Source organism: Crocuta crocuta, unplaced genomic scaffold (assembly GCF_008692635.1).
Source record: "Crocuta crocuta isolate KB4526 unplaced genomic scaffold, BGI_CrCroc_1.0 scaffold124, whole genome shotgun sequence".
NCBI lineage: Eukaryota > Metazoa > Chordata > Mammalia > Carnivora > Hyaenidae > Crocuta > Crocuta crocuta.
Genome location: NW_027551573.1, coordinates 1,419,849 through 1,436,817, shown reverse-complemented (window position 1 = coordinate 1,436,817; position 16,969 = coordinate 1,419,849). Strand labels below are relative to the sequence as shown.

General features: G+C 37.7%; 1 long non-coding RNA gene across 2 annotated transcripts in view; it reads left to right on the top strand.

Annotated features, from left to right (window-relative positions):
• The first annotated feature begins 313 nt into the window (after positions 1–313).
• The window catches only part of LOC144220991 (uncharacterized), a 36,839-nt gene continuing 20,183 nt past the window's right edge, over positions 314–16,969 (top strand). For both annotated transcript variants that reach the window (XR_013331913.1, XR_013331914.1), the window contains exon 1: positions 314–909. This is a non-coding gene — a long non-coding RNA (uncharacterized LOC144220991). The remainder of the gene's footprint in view (positions 910–16,969) is intronic.

The following is a 16,969-nucleotide window of genomic DNA, read 5'->3' as shown; positions in this document are numbered from 1 at the left end:
CTTATACTTTTACATCATAACTGCCCAGTATGTAGCTCCGTTAATTTGTGCAATAACCCTACAAGGTAGACAGTATCACTGTCCCCATTTTACAGATTCAGAAACTGACATTCACACACTGAGAAGCCTGCCCAAGGCCACACAGCTGCCAAGTGGTGGAGCTGGGATTTGAACTGGGGTCTGAGTTCAAAGCCGATGCGTGTCTCCCCATCCACCACACCATCAGCCCCACCCTTGCCTCAGACTGTGCACAATAGCCGTTCTCAGTCACCATGTTCCGCTCATGACACTGGATGTTTCTTGTTGTCAGGATGGCTCTCAGACTCTTCTGTGAAGTGCTACTGCCAAAGGAGAAATGAACTCACTCTGACAGCAGAGTTCAACAGAGGGATTCCTTCCACCACCTTGGGAAGAATGTTCCATTGTGGCATCACAGTTACCATGGTGTCACCAAGCAAATGTCTAGACATGGAGACCTAGGAGGAGCCAGGATGAAAAGCCTGCCTGTTTCCTAAACTTGGCAGGACTATTCTGGAAGCCTGGCTTTCCCCAAGTCTGGCTGAGAAGACATCCCTTTTGCTAGATCACAAAGCCCTGTCCCGTTGCGGCCGTGGTCTGTCTACTTCTTCAGCACCCGCCCTGTGTCTACACAACTTTGTCAGACTGGATGGAGGAAGCCCACGACTAAACTGGGTCTGGTTTTTCCAATCCCCAGAAGCATTCTTACATTCTCAGTGTTGTTTCCTGAACCCCAGTTTCCCCAGCCCTTTGACTTGCTGGTCCCAGGGAAGCCACCAGACTGGCTCTGCCAAACCATAGGGCCAGATGGGATCTGCTCTCCAGCCACTGTTCTCAGCTTTGGCTTCAGCACAAATGCCACAACTTGACAGAAGTGTTGACAACATTGTGGTAAGATGCAACTCCGTGGAACCAGAGAGCTCACAGGCTGCTGGCTCAGTCGCATGAAAGATATTTATTGGATGGTAGACGAGTGGCTGATGGAAAGAAAGATCACTGAATAGAAAGCAAAGCGTGACTCAGAAAGGGGTCGCTATTGCCTTCCCCTTGAGATTCCCCTGATGTCCTGCATGCCTTACAATCATCCATCACCCTTAACAGTGAGCAGGCGTTGGCTTCTGCTGGGAGAACATAATGGCAAAGATTTTTGGCAGTGGGAGAAATGGGAGTTGACCCTTCAATCTGTTCATGATGTCAGTCTGACATCGTGAGTGTCAAAACACTTTCATGTGTGTTTCCTCATTGACAATTCACCCTGCCAAGATGAAGGAATTACTTGAGCTTTCCTGATGGGAACGTGGTGGCTCAGAGTGAGGAAAGTCAGTTCCCTACAGCCATACATCTGGAAAGTACCAGGGGAAGGACTGGAGTCCAGATCCTTCCAACTCCAGGGTGGTGAGCCGTGTACAAGTTCGCATTTCTCAGGCTGGACCCCATGGTGCCTGATAGATGACCAAAGCAGAAGTGGTGATTAGGGCAGAGCCAAGCACTGCTCTTTAAAACTGGGGATGCTGGGGGGCGCCTGGGTGGCTTAGTCGGTTAAGCGTCCGACTTTTGCTTAGGTCATGATCTCGCGGTTCGTGGGTTCGAGCCCCGCGTCGGGCTCTGTGCTGACTGCCAGCTCGCAGCCTGGAGCCTGTTTCAAGCTGTGACTCCCTCTCTCTCTGACCTTCCCCTGCTCACGCTGTCTCTCTCTCTCTCCTAGAAATAAATAAAAAACATAAAAAAAAAAAAAGTGGGGATGCTGGGGCACCTGGGTGGCTCAGCCGGTTAAGCATCTAACTCTTGATCTCAGTTCAAGTCTTGATCTCAGGGTCGTAAGTCCAAGCCCCACATTGGGTTCCATGTTTGGCAAATCTTCAACTTCTCTGGGTTACTTAATGCAGACCATCTGCTTTAGGTAAACTTTTAAAGGACCCATGATGATTTTGTAAATAAGTAATTATTTAAGGTTAGTAATAATAATAGTTTTATATATTGGAGAGGAAATTCATTTGCAACTTTATGCCAAGGGCTGTATATCCAGGATTGTGACAGCATGGAACATATGTAGTTTCTCAATGGGTCGCTTTTTATTTTTACTAAGTTAGAAAATCCTAACTCTCAGTTAAAGGGTGTCTGAAATTGCAGCGAGTTCTGGAACTGGCAGATAGTTCTGAATATTCAGATTGATTGTGGACTCCAAAATCATGGAGAGACTTTTTTTTTTCCACTTTGCTGATGACTGCTCTTGGTTATTCATGGGCCTGCCCATCGTGCTCAAAGGCTGGGGTGTTGAAAATTTCTTCTGGGTAGCTTGAAAGTTTCATCCTGGGGGATAGTGATGGTTGGATTTCTAAATCGCTTGGTTGCTTTTCCCTCTGGAAAATATTTTTTCATGTTCTGTTGCAGTTTTGGAAGAGGGTGTTTAAACATGCCAATAAACTTTACTGCATTTCAAAATCTCTTCTCTGATGAAATTAACAGAACAACAACAAAAAAAATCAAGTACTGCTTCATTTACGTATCATACATTTTCCAAGTGTCGCCTGCTACTGATCAATGGTTTGTTGAATTGTTGATCAAAATGCCTGCTAGCCCAAATATTTCATAGTTATTGTGCACAGCATAGTATGACTTTGATAGTGATGCAATGTCTTACAGAGTCTTCTGAGCAGGAATTTTCAGAATTCTTCGAATTACTACATTTTCTTTGAATTACTACGTTTTCTTTGAATTACTTTTTGTTACTATTGGCACTCACTGAAAGCTTCTCAGCTGTGGTGTGACGTCTGCTCTGAAGAGTACAAGTTTGAGTCAGGTTTTTGCCATTTAGATATCTTCTCCACTTAGCAAAAAATTCAAGAATTTCTTGGAAAGCATTATAATGCCCTCATTCTAGGAAAAATATATTTATAACTTATTTACCAAAGAGGTCATCGTGCTTGATTGAAAATGGCAAAAATGTTTTAATGGTTTCCTTATTATCAGATATCTATGTTGGACTTGCAGGTTTTTCATTAGATAGATAATCCATAGAATGTTTTTATTTTCCTAAAAGTGTTTAAACAGAATGTCATGTTTATCATATTCTTTTTTTTTTTTTATGTTTTATTTATTTCTGAGAGAGAGAGACAGCATGAGCAGGGGAGGGTCAGAGAGAGAGGGAGACACAGAATCTGAAACAGGCTCCAGGCTCTGAGTTAGCTGTCAGCACAGAGCCCGATGCGGGGCTCAAACCCACAAACTGTGAGATCATGACCTGAGCCGAAGTCAGACGCTTAACCGACTGAGCCACCCAGGCGCCCCATCATATTCTTAACCCCTAACGAAAGAGCTGGTGTGCAAGAGTTTTTCAATTTTTATCTAAATGAAATGCATTTCATTAGCCACTGTCCCCTAAAGGTCAAATTACCCAACCAACAATCTTGAGATTGGCTGATAATGAACATTTGTACCACATGTAGCTCTATTTATTAATATAAACTTCCCCAATGAAAAAATTTCCGTTTTAAGTTATTCAATTTAAAAGAAACATCTAGGAAACTTATTTCCTTATATCATCTAACTTGCAACACGAGAGCTAAAACATTACCATTATCTTGTGCCTACCTACATATTCCACCCTCTCTCTCATTCTCTTGCTCTGTGTTTAGCAAGTTTATGCGTAGCTATGTATGCCTCAACTACCGCTAGAGGTTCTTTAGAGTGTATGTACTTAGGAATAGGAATTGTTTTCCAAGATGGTTGAACCATTTCATATTCCTACCAGCGGTGTAAGGCGATCCTGCTGACTCATGAATGTCTTTTCCAGTATCTACTACTGTAGCCTTAATTTATGGTCAATTCAATGGATATAAAATGATATCTCATTGCTAAATTGCGTTTCCCTAAATACTGGTAAGGTTAAGGATGTTTTCTCACATGTTTGTCACCTGCACAAGTTAATGCTTGTGTCTTTTGTCCTTATTCCTATTGGGTTGCTTGCTTTTCTCTTATTGAGATGCAGAAATTCTTAATACATTCTGAATATTGTTCACTATATGTATTGTGAATACCTGCTACCAATTTCTGGCCTATGTTTTCTGTTTTAATTTTTTTATGATGTTTTCATATAAACAGAGGTCTTCATTTTAGTTTTAATGAAGTCAAATGTATTAATATTATGTAGTTCGGGCTCTTTTGTGCCTTGTTTAAGAAACCTTTCCCTAGATTCACATCAGCAATCTATTCTATCAGATCATCTTCTTCAGTCTTTAAAGTTTTGTTTTCACCCAGAAGTCCTCACCTCAATCTGGGATGCTTTTTGGTGTGTACGTGGTACGGATCCACTCTTTCTCACACGGATAGCTTCATTTCTCCACAGATCTCCAGTGTGAGCTCAGACGTACATGTGCCTGGGACTGTTTCTGAGATCTCTTTCCTGTTACACTCGTCACTTTGTTCCTTGTGCCAGTTCCACACAATCTTAAGTACTGCAGCTTTGCAAAGTCTTACTGTTTAGGAAGGCAAGTGTTTTTTTCTTTAGTAATGTCTTAACTATTCTTGGCCTTTGTACTTTTATATATTTTAGAATCAATTTGGCACTGCCACCAAAAACAAGCAAACAAATCCTTCAAAGCTTTGGATTAGAATTGCATTATATCAGTAGTTCAATTTGTGGCTACATTAACGTCTTTATAATAGTGAATCTTCTTGGGGCGCCTGGGTGGCTCAGTCAGTTAAGCATCCGACTCTTGGTTTCGGCTCAGGTCATGATCTTGTGGTGTTGTGAGTCCGAGTCCCGCACTGGGCTATGCACTGACTGTGCGGAGCCTGCTTGGGATTCTCTGTCTTTCCTTCTCTCTCGGCCCCTCCCCTACTTGTGCTGTCTCTCTCAAAATAAATAAACTTAAAAGTTTTTTTAAATATTGAATTTTCAATACAATTTTATGATCTGCCCCATAAAGGTCTTTTGATAGAATTTATTCCTAAGCATCTTATACTTTTTGGTTACAATTAAATGATGTTTTCTTTTATTATGCTATGTAAACATTTCTTACTAAACCACTTAGAATTTGTAAAAACTTATTGTTATCTTTTGGGTTTTCCATGTAAAGAATCCTGTCACCCGTTAATAATGACAATTTTGGGGTACCTGGTGGATCACTCAGTGAAGCATCTGACTTCGGTTCAGGCCATGATCTCATGGTTCATGAGTTCAAGCCCTGCGTGGGGCTTTGTGCTGACACTCAAAGCCTGGAGCCTGCTTCAGATTCTGTGTCTCCCTCTCTCTGCCCTTCCTCTGTGCGCACTCAGTCTCTCTCTCTCTCTCAAAAATAAACATTAAAGAAATTTTTTTTTAAATAATGAACGTTTTGTTATGACTTTCTTTCCTGTCTTACAGCCCTGGCTAAGACCTCCAGTATAATGTTGAATAGGGTCAATAAAAGTGGGCATCCTTGTCTTGATCAAAGGGAAGGCTTCTAACACTTCCTCATATAGAATAATATGTGATATAGATTGCTAACTATATTTCCTTAATTAGGTTAAGGAATCTTTTATTTCTAGGGTTTTTTGTTTGTTTTAGTCAAAATCTGGGATTGAATTTTGTCAAATGATTTTTTTTTTGGGCATTAAGATAATCATGGTTCTTCTTTAATTTGTGAACATGATTAATGAAATTTACAGTTTCTCAAATTAAGCTACTCTTGAATTTCAGGGATTAATGTTTTATCATCTTATATACCACTATTCACCAATGTTTTGTATAGGGGTTTTGGCATCAATGTTTGTGAATTAGATTGGCTTATAATATTCTTTTCTTTTATGTTCCTTATCAGTTTTATCAGCCTTGTGGCATTAGTTGGGGAGATGGAAATGGTCTGTTATCTGAACGTTTGCAAAACTCATCTGAAAACTGTCTGGGCCTGGTGTTTACTTTGTGGGGAAATTTCTAACGCTGCTTAATTTATTTTTATTTTTAGTGTTTCTAAGACTATCCACTGTTTATCTTGAGGCAGATTTGGTAATTGTTTTTCTAGGAACTCTTCCATTTTGTTTTCAAATGTATTGGCATAGGGATTATAGTACGATCTTTGAAAATCTCCATTTAAAAATTTAACATTCTCAATTTTTAAAAATTTAATTTAAAATTTAAATCTAAAAATTTAAACATTTAAAAAAAGTTTTTCATTCTCAATATTGTTTACTCACTCCTCTGTCTATTCTTTTCAGTTTCTCTAGAGTTCCAATTTGTATTTTCAGGATCAAGTTTTGTTCCTTGTTGATCATCTCTTTGTTTCCTTTTTTTGTTTGTTTGTTTGTTTAGTTGGTTGGTTTTTGTATCTTTGTAACTTTATCTTATAGCTTATTACTAGGATCTTTTTTTATTGCCAGTACTAGTATTGCTTTATTACTTTGTGTCATATGTGCCTTTATATTTATTATCTGTTTCTTCTACTTTATCTGGGTTTATTTTGTATTCTTTTTCTAAAATTTAAGCTGGACATTTAGCTCATTAATTTTTCCCTCTCTTTTTTAAAATAAACCTTTAAAGCTATTAATTCCTGTTAAATCCCACTTTCTTGGCAACTCTTAAGTTTTGACACATTGCTCCTTCCTTATCATTCAGTTCCAAATATTTTCACATTTCCATTATGATGTGTTTTACTCTTGAACTATTTAGAAATGTGTTTTTAAATTTCCAAATGTATAACTAGTTTTATTTGACTTTTAATACCCACTTCTAACCCAATTGGCTAGAGAATATCTGTGTAATACTGATTCTTCAAACTCTCGGTGAATTTCTTTGTGGCCTAGTGTGTAGTAAGAAATTTTCTAACTGTTCTTTGTTTGCCTCAGGAAAATGTATAGTGTCTATACCCATCAATTAACCTTAAGTTTGTTGATTGTTCTATTCTTATCTTCTGTATCTTTCTTGATTTTTTTGTCTGCTTGATCTGTCAATGATTAAGAAAGGTGACTCCTGGGGCACCTAGGTGGCTCAGTCAGTTAAGTATCTGACTCCTGATTTCTCCTCAGCTCATGATCTCACAGTTCTTTTTTTTTTTTTATGTTTTTATTTATTTCTGAGAGAGAGAGACAGCGTGAGAAGGGGAGGGTCAGAGAAAGAGGGAGACACAGAGTCCGAAACAGGCTCCAGGCTCTGAATTGGCTGTCAGCACAGAGCCCGGTGTGGGGCTCGAGCCCACAAACCGTGAGATCATGACTTGAGCCGAAGTTGGATGCTTAACCAACTGAGCCATCCAGGTGCCCCATGATCTCACAGTTCTTAAGATTGAGCCTCGGCATCCGGCTCTGTGCTGAGAATGTGGAGCCTGCTTAGGATCCTCTCCTCTCTCTGTCCCTTCCCTGCTTGTGCTTTCTATCTTTCAAAACAAATAAATGAAAACTTTAAAAAAAAAAAAAAAGGTGCCTCCTATTATAATGGTGAATTTAGCAATTTCTCCCTACAGTTATAGCAATTTTTGCCTTATATGTTTTGAGGCTATTTTATTAGATATACAAATTTAGAACTGCCATATCTTCCTGTTAAATTGATCTGTAGTTGGTTCTCATTATTCTGTGTAACTATGTTCTGTAAAGTGTGGCAAACACCAAATTAACAAATACTGAACCATTGCTCCTAGGGAAAATACAGGGTTAGGTTCTTATGAGCGTCTGGTCATAACATCTTCATCAATACATAACCTTGTTTTATATGTGCTTCTGTCTAAAGGCATCTTATTTAATGTATGTTGTTGATTCATGAACATTGAACTCATGGCCAACAGCACTGTAACTCATACCTGAATGAACTTATATAATACATATATTTTCTCCATAAGGCACATCACTGCATTCTTGTGCATAGGAACCCTAGCCTGCACCTCAGCAGTATGCCTGGGGGACATTTTAAACAGTAAAATCACCCATGAAGAGCACAAAAATGCTAAAAGTGTGGCACTATACAGATGGGGGAAAGGACCACTTGTTTATAGGATGTGCTGAAACAAGAATGCAGAGTGTCACTTTGTTCAACCTTAGCTGGGAACATGTGCATTGAATGACTCAAATTTTTTGCCATTCTGCTGTGTGCAAATGACTGCAAATGATTCTGGAGTAAAAATAAATTTTAATGCGTAGGCAAAATTGCAATATGGGATCCATGAATAATGTGGATCAACTATATGATTTCTATCCTTTAAGAATACCTTTTATCTTAAATCTTCTCTGATATGAAAATAACTATGCTTTTATTTGTTGATATTTCCTTTTACATGCTTTCACTTCTTTACTTTTGAACTTTCTGTATCCTTATGCTTCAGATATATCTCTTATAAATATACAGTTGGATTATTTTTAAAAGAATCTAAACTGACAGTCTCTGTCTTTTTGACTGGCAAATATACTTCTATTATATTTATTGGGATTATTAATCTATTTGGAATTGTTTTATCATCTTCCTTTAAACACTTTAGAAGTATCTTTAGTACAGATTTCTTGATGGCAAATGTTCTCAGTTTCTGCTACCCTGTAAATGTCTCTCTCTCTCTCTTTTTTTTTTTTGCATCATTTTTCTTGAAAAATTACCTTGATGATACACAGTTCTAGGTTGAGAGTTATTTCCTCTCATTTCTCTGAAGTTGTTCTTTCACTCTTTTCTGGATTCCATTGTTTTGAAAAAGTCTACCCTTAATCTAACTATGTTTCTTTATAAAAGAGATTCGTTCTCTCTTGCCCATTTTAAGACGTTTCTGGTGTATTATGGTCTCATTAAAGTGAATTGAAGTATGAATTTATTTTTGTTTATTCTCTTTAGGGTGTTATGCTCCTGTTTTTGTGTATTTATATTTTTTATAGATTCTGGAACTATCTTAGACATTATCTTTTCAAATACTGCTTTTTCTTTTGGCTCTCTATGCTTTATCTTTGGGATTCCAAATAGACATATTAGATTTTCTCATTCTATCCTTCATATCTCTTATTATCACTTTCATTTTTTTCTTCACTTGAACATAGACTTTATTTATTTATGAATTGAGTTACAGTTGACATACGATATTATATTAGTTTCAGTGTACAGCATAATGATTCAACAATTCTAGGCATTACTTAGTGCTCATCACTCTAAGTATACTCTTAATTCCCTTCACCTATTTCACTTGAGTCTGTTTCTGGGTTTTTTGTTCATATGTTTTGTTTCTTACATTCTATAGGTAAGTGAAATAATATGGTATTTGTATTGTCTGATTTATTTCACTTAACATAATTCCCTTTAAGTCTATTAATGTTGTCACAAATGGCAAGATTTCATTCTTTTTTTTTTTTTTTTTTTTTTTCTAGGAGAGAGAGACAGCGTGAGCAGGGGAGGGTCAGAGAGAGAGGGAGTCACAGACTGAAACAGGCTCCAGGCTCCGAGCTGGCAGTCAGCACAGAGCCCGATGCGGGGCTCGAACCCACAAACCGCGAGATCATGACCTAAGCGAAAGTCGGAAAGTCGGACGCTTAACCGACTAAGCCACCCAGGCGCCCCGATTTCATTCTTTTTATACTAGTGGACACTTAGGTTGCTTAGCATGTTTTGGCTATTGTAAATAATGCTTAGCATGTTTTGACTTTTGTAAAAAATGTTACAGTGAACTTAGGGGTGTATATATCTTTTCAAAGTAGTGTTTTCACTTTCACCAGGTAAATATTCAGCAGTGGAATTAATGGATTGTATGATATTTCTACTTTTAGTTGTTTTTTTAAACATTTTTATTTATTTATTTATTTTTTTGAGGGGGTGGGGAGAAGCAGAGAGGGAGGGAGACAGAGAATCCCAAGCAGTATGGAGCCTGACATATGAGACTCAGTCTCACCACTGTGAGATCATGACCTGAGCCAAAATCAAGAGTCAGATGCTTAACCAACAGAGCCGCCCAGACATCTCTCTATTTTTAGATTTTTAAAGAACTTCCATACTGAGGACCTGGGTAGCTCTGTTGGCTAAACGTCTGGCTCTTGGTTTTGGTTCAGGTCATGATCTCATGGTTTTGTGGGTTCAAGACCCATGTCGGGCTCTGTACTGGCAGTACAGAGCTTGCTTGGGATTCTCTCTCTCCCTCTGTCTCTGCTCCTCCTCCATTCATGCTGTCTCTGTCTCTTTCAAATAAATGCATAAACTTAAAAAAAAAAAAAACCCTCCATACTGTTTCCCACAGTGGCTGCACCAATTTACATTCCCACCAACAGTGCATGAGTGTTCCCTATTCTTCACATCATCACCAACATTGTCATTTCTTGCCTTTTTGATTCTAGCCATTCTGACAGGCATGGGGTGATATGTTATTGTGGTTTTGATTTGTATGTACCTGATTATTAAGTGATGTTGAGCATTTTCATGTGTCTTTTGGCCATATGTATGTTTTCTTTGGGAAAATGTCCCTTCACATCCACTACCCATTTTTAAATTGGATTGTTTGGGATTTTTTTGGTGTTGAGTTGTATCAGTTCTTCATGTATTTTGGGTAGTAACTTCTTATGAGATATATCATTTGCAAACATCTCCAATTCATTTGCCTTTTAATTTTATTGATGGTCTCTTTTGCTGCACAAAAGCTTTTTAGTTTAATGTAATCCCAATTGTTCATATTTGCTTCTGTTGCACTTGCCAGATGAGACAGAGCCAGAAAAATATTGTTAAGACCAATGTCCAAGAGTTGGCCACCTATCTCTTTTAGGACTTCTGTGGTTTCAGGTCTTAGACTTAGGTCTTTAATCCATTTTGAGTTTATTTTTGTAAATGATGCAATAATGTAGTCCAGTTTTATGCTTTTATATGTAACTTTCCAGTTTTTCTAACACCATTTATTGAAGAGACTATCTTTTCCCTGTTGTATACTTTTGTATACCTTTTCATAGATTAATTTGCCTTGTAAGCATGGGTTTATTTCTGGACTCTCTATTCTGTTTCATTGATCTATTTGTTGGTTTTGGTGCTAGTACCAGTTTTGATTATGATAGCTTTGTAGTATAGTTTGAAATCTGGAATCATGATACCTCCAGCTTTGTTCTTATTTCTCAAGATTGCTTTGGCTTTTGGGGGTCTTTTGTGATTCCATACAAATTTTAGGATTATTTGTTGTAGTTCTGTGAAAAATAATATGGGTATTTTGGTAGAGACTGCATTGAATCTGTAGATTGCTTTGGGAAGTATGGACATTTTAATAATATTAATTCTTCCAATCCATGATTATGGTATATCTTTCCATTTATTTGTATAATCCTCAATATCCTTCATCAGTGTCTAATAGTTTTCAGAATACAAATATTTTACCTCCTTGGTTAAACTTATTTTTATGTATTTTATTCCTTTAAATATAATTTTAAGTAGAATTATTTTGTCAATTTCTCTTTCTGCTAGTTTTTAGTGTATAGAAATGCACAGATCTCTGTATATTAATTTTGTATTCTTCAACTTGACTGAGTTAATTTATTAGTTCTAATAGGTTTTTTGTAAGAATCTTTAGAGTTTTCTATATATAGTATGTCATAAGCAAATAATGATGGTTTTATTTCTTCCTTACTAATGTCCATATTTTCTTTTTCTTGTCTGATTGATGTGGCTAGGACTTTCAGCACTATGTTGAATAAAAGTGACAAAAACTGGACATCCTTGTCTTGTTCCTGAATTTAGAATGAAAGCTCTTAGCTTTTCACCACTGAGTATGATTTAGTTGTTGGTTTGTCATATGTGGTCTTTATTATGTTGACGTGTGTTCCCTCAATAGCCATTTTGTTGAGAGTTTTTTATCATGAATGGAGTTTGAATTTTGTCAACTGCTTTTTCTGCATCTATTGAGATGATTATGATTTTTATCCTTCATTTTGTTAATGTGGTGTATCACACTGATTGATTTGTGAATACTGAGCCCTTACATCCCTGGAATAAATCCTGCTTATTGTAGTTAGTGATCCTTTCAATGTATTATTGGATTTAGTTTGATAATATTTTGTTGAGGATTTTTGCATCTGTTTTAATCAGGGATATTTGCCTGTAATTTTTCTTTTTGTAGTATCTTTGTCTTGTTTTGGTATCAAGGTAATGCTGGCCTTGTAGAATGAATTTGGAAGCATTCCTTCCTCTTTCATTTTTTCGAATAGTTTGAGGATAGACATTAACTCTTCTTTAAATGTTTGGTAGAATTCGTCTGTGAAGCCTCTGGTCCTTGACTTTTGTTTGTCGGGAGATTTTTTTTTTTAATGACAGAGTCAATTTAATTCCTAATAATTGATATGTTCAGATTTTCTATTTCTATCTGATTCAGTCTTAGAAGACTATGTTTTTAGGAATGCATTCATTTATTCTAGATTGTCCAATTTGTTGGTATATAATTTTTCATAGTAGTCTTTTATAGTCTTTTGTATTTCTGTGATGTCAGTTGTAACTTCTGTTTCATTTCTGATTTTGAGTCTTCTCTCTTTTTTTATTAATGAATTTGGCCAAAGACTTACTGATTTTGTTTACCTCTTCAAAGAACAAACTCTTAGTTTCATTGATCTTTTCTCTTGCCTTTTTCCTCTTTATTTCATTTATTTCCACTCTAATCTTTATTATTTCCTTTGGGCTTTGTTTTTTCCTCTTTTTCTAATTTCTTTAGGTTTAAGTTAGATAGTGTATTTGAGAGTTTTCTTATTTCTTGAGGAAGGCCTGTATTGTATAAACTTCCTTCTTAGAACTGCTTTTGCTGCATCCCAAAGGTTTTGAACCAGTATGTTTCCAATATCATTTGTCCCAGGTAGTTTCTTATTTCCTCTTTATTTCTTCACTGGCCCATTCATTGTTGAGGAGTATATTGTTTAGCCTCCACATGTTTGTGGGTTTTTCCATTTTTTTCTTATAACTGATTTCTAGTTTCATACTGTTTCATACTGATTCTTGAATGCAATCTTCTTAAATTTACTGAGACTTGTTTTGTGGCCTAACATGTGACCTATCCTGGATAATGTTCCATGGGCCTTGAAAAGCATGTGTATCCTGATGTTTTTGGATGAAATATTCTGTGTATATCTGTTAAGTCCATCTGGTCTAATGTATCATTCAAAGCCACCATTTCCTCATTGATTTTCTGTCTGGATGATCTATCTATTGACTTACATGGTATGTTAAAGTCTCCTTCTATTATTATGTTACTGTCAATTTCTTCCTTTATGTCTGTTCATATTTGCTTTATATTTAGGTGTTCCTATGGTGGGTTGCATATATATTAATAATTGTTATATCTTCTTGTTAGATGGATTCCTTTATTGTCATGTAATGCCCTTCTCTGTCTCTTATTACAGTCTTTGCTTTAAAGTCTATTTCATCTGATATAAGTATTGTTACCCCACCTTTCCTTTTGGTTCATTTGCATTGAATATCATTTTTCATCCCTTCACTTTCAGTCTGTATGTGTTTTAGGTCTGAAGTGAGTCTCTTGTAGGCAGCATATGGATAAATCTTTTATTTAAATCCATTCAGTCACCCTATGTCTTTTGGTTGAAGCATTTAGTCTATTCACATTTAAAGTAATTATTGATAGGTATGTACTTACTGCCATTTTTAAATTGTTTTCTGGTTGTTTTTGTAGTTCTGTGTTCCTTTCTTCTTCCATTATGATTTAATGACTTTCTTTAGCTTTATGTTTACACTTCTTTCTCTTTATTTTTTGTGTAGCTATTATAGATTTTTGGTTTGTAGTTCAATGAGATTCATATATAATATCCTATGTATATAGCAGTCTATTTTAGGTTGATGGTCACTTAAGTTTGAACACATTCTAAGAGCACTACATTTTTACTCCCCCCTCCATGCTTTATGTATGTGACATCATATTTTATATCTTTTTTTGTATCCTTTAATTATTGTAGATGTAATTGATTTTACTACTTCTGTCTTTTAGGCTTCTTAATAGCTTTATAAGTGAGAGATCTACTACCTTTACTTTCTTTATATTTGCTTTTACCAGTGAAATCTTTTCCTTTCATAATTTTCTTACTTCTAGTTATGGCCTTCTCTTTCTGATTAAATAAGTCCCTTTAACATTTCTTGTAAGGCCAGTTTAGTGGTGATAAAGTCCTTTAATTTATGTTTGTCTGGGAAACTCTATTTCTTCTTAAGTTAAAAATGATATCCAGGATGCCTGGGTGGCTCAGTAGGTTGAGTGTCTGACTCATGGTTTTGGTTCAGGTCATGATTCCAGGGTTGTGGGATAGAACCCCACATTGGGCTCTGCACTGAGCATAGAACCTGCTTAAGATTCTCTCTCTCTCCTTCTGCCCCTCTCCCCTACTCATGCATGCTCTTTCTCTCTCTAAAAATATAGAGTATTGGGTAGAATATTCTTGGTTGTAGGTCTTTTCCTTTCAGCAATTTGAATATAGCATGCCACTCCTTTCTGGCCTGCAAAGTTTCTACTGAAAAACTAGTTAACAGAGTTATGGAGTTTCCCTTGTTTGTAACTAGTTGCTTTTTTTTTTCTTGCTGCTTTTAAGATTCTCTATCTTTAATTTTTGACATTTTAGTTATTTTGTGTGTTGGTGTGGACTTCCTTGGGTGCATCTTGTTTAGGGCTCTCTGTGCTCCCTGGACTTAGATGTCTGTTTCCTTCTCCAGGTTAGGGACATGTTCAGCTATTTCTTCTTCAAGTAAGTCTTCTGCCCCCTTCCCTCTCTTTTATCCCTCTGGGACTTCTATAATGTGAATGTCAACACACCTAATGATGTCTTACACATCATTCTTTAAATTTTTTTTTTCTGTTTAGCTTGGATGATTTCTGCTACCCTGCCTTCCAGATTGCTGATCTACTCTGCATCCTCTTATCTGTTGTTGATTCTCTCTAGTGTTTTATCATTTAAGTTATTATATTCTTCAGCTCTGACTTGGTTCCTTTTTATATTTTCTCTTTATTAAAGTTCTTGCTGAGTTCATCTACTTCTCTCTCAAATCCAGTGAGCATTTTGTGACCATTATTTTGAACTCTTTATCAGGTGAATTTCTTATCTCCATTTAATTCTTTTTCTGAGGTTTTGTCTTCTTCTTTTACTTGGAACATATTCCCCTGTCTCCTCATTTTGTCTGGATCTCTGTTTGTCTATATGTGTTAGGTAGCTCAGCTACATCTCCTGGTCTTAAATGTAGTAGCATATTGTATAGATAGCATCCCGTGGGGCCCAGTAGCACAATCACCCCTGTTCACCAGATTCAGGTGCTCCAGGGGTATCCCTTGTGTGGGATGTGTGTGCCCTCCTGTTGTGTCTGGACTGTAATTGCTGCAGCCACACTGGTGGGCAAGCCTGGCCCTTGGTGCAGCTGGCTGAGAGGCCTGGCCACAGCTATTGTGGATGTGCTGGTAGGCAAGGCTGCCATCTCCCTCCCCAGGGAAGGATTTGCTTTGGAGGGGTACTGATCCCAACTGAGGCTTCCTGCCAGGTGTGGCTGAACAGAGGCACTTTGGAGGGGCACCCACCAAGGTGAGTGGGTTGGGTGGGGCGAGTCCATGACAGAATGCTGGGGTGGGGCAAGTGGTGTTACCTGGGTAGATTGAGAGTGTTAGAACTGGCTCCTGCCAGTGTCAGGCAAGCTAGGCCATAAAAGGACAAATAAAATGGCACTTGGCAGCAATTCTGTTCCTGGAGGAAGTTCGTGCAGATCCCTGCCCCTCTGGCACGTGCCCTAACAGTAGTCAATACATCTCCTTCATGTATAACCCAGCCACCTTTTCAAAATGCTCCCTCTGTGCTGAGTTTCAGACTAAGCGATATGGTGTACTGGCATTTTAATAGCAAAGTCCCAATTTCCTGTAGCCTTCTAGCTCTCCCAGAGTTAAGCCCCACTGAGTTTCAAAGCCAAATATTATGGGGGCTCATCTTCCTGGTACAGATCCCCAAGGTGGTGGGTACCCGATGTGGAGCCTGATCCCCCACTCCTCCAGGGGCACCCTTGATGTCCTTCCCACTGTGGGTCACCACACAGTGATTTTGTTCCCAACAATGTCTCTGCCCTTCTTACCTTTCTCAGTGTGGTTTTTTTTTCTTTATATCTTCAGCTGTGCCCTGCTAAAGCGGTTTCACTAGTCATTAGGTTGTTTTCTGAGTGTGTTGATCCAAATGTAGTTGTGGCCTTGATGTGTCCCTGGGAAGAGGTAAGCTCAGGACCCTCCTCTGCCATCTTCCCAAGCTCCTTGCTTTCATCTCACTGTCTCTTTGTCACTGTGTGCTGCATTCTTGGTGATTATTGTGGCTATACCTTCCAGTTTGCTAATTCCCTCTTCATCGTTTGATTTACTGTTCAACTATCCTGTGGAGGTTCTTTTCTTTAAATTCAACAAAGGAATATTTTTATTTCTAGAAGATCTATTTTTTAAAGTTTCCCTGTTTCTGATTGTATCTTGTTGGTCTTTATCTTTGTCACTGCATCTTTTGTTTCTTCATCAAAATATTTCATATATATCTTTTCTACATTTAATATCTGACAGTTTCAAGATCTTCTATTTCAGGGGTGAGGGAACTCTAAATATGCTCTTTGCCTTGTCTACTAACTTCTTTTTTTAAGTAGTTTCTTTATTTATTTTTGAGAGAGACAGAAAGAGAGGGAGCACAGCAGGGAAGAGGCAGCAAGAGAGGGAGCAAGAGAATCCCAAGCAGGCTTTACACTATCTACGGGGCTCAAACTCACAAATTATGAGACCATAACCCGAGCCAAAATCAAGAGTCAGTTGTCTGCAAACTTCTTTTTATCCTTTAAGTTTATTTATTTATTTTGAGAGAGAGACAGAGAGAGCGGTGGGGGCCGGGGGGTCAGAGAGAGAGGGAGAGAGAGTCCCAAACGGTCCCTGTGTTGTCAGCATGGAGCCCAATACGGGGCTTGAACCCACAAACCATGAGATCATAACCTGAACTGAAACCAAAAATTGGACACCTAACCAACTGAGCCACCCAGGCACCCCTTGTCTGCTAACTTCTACAC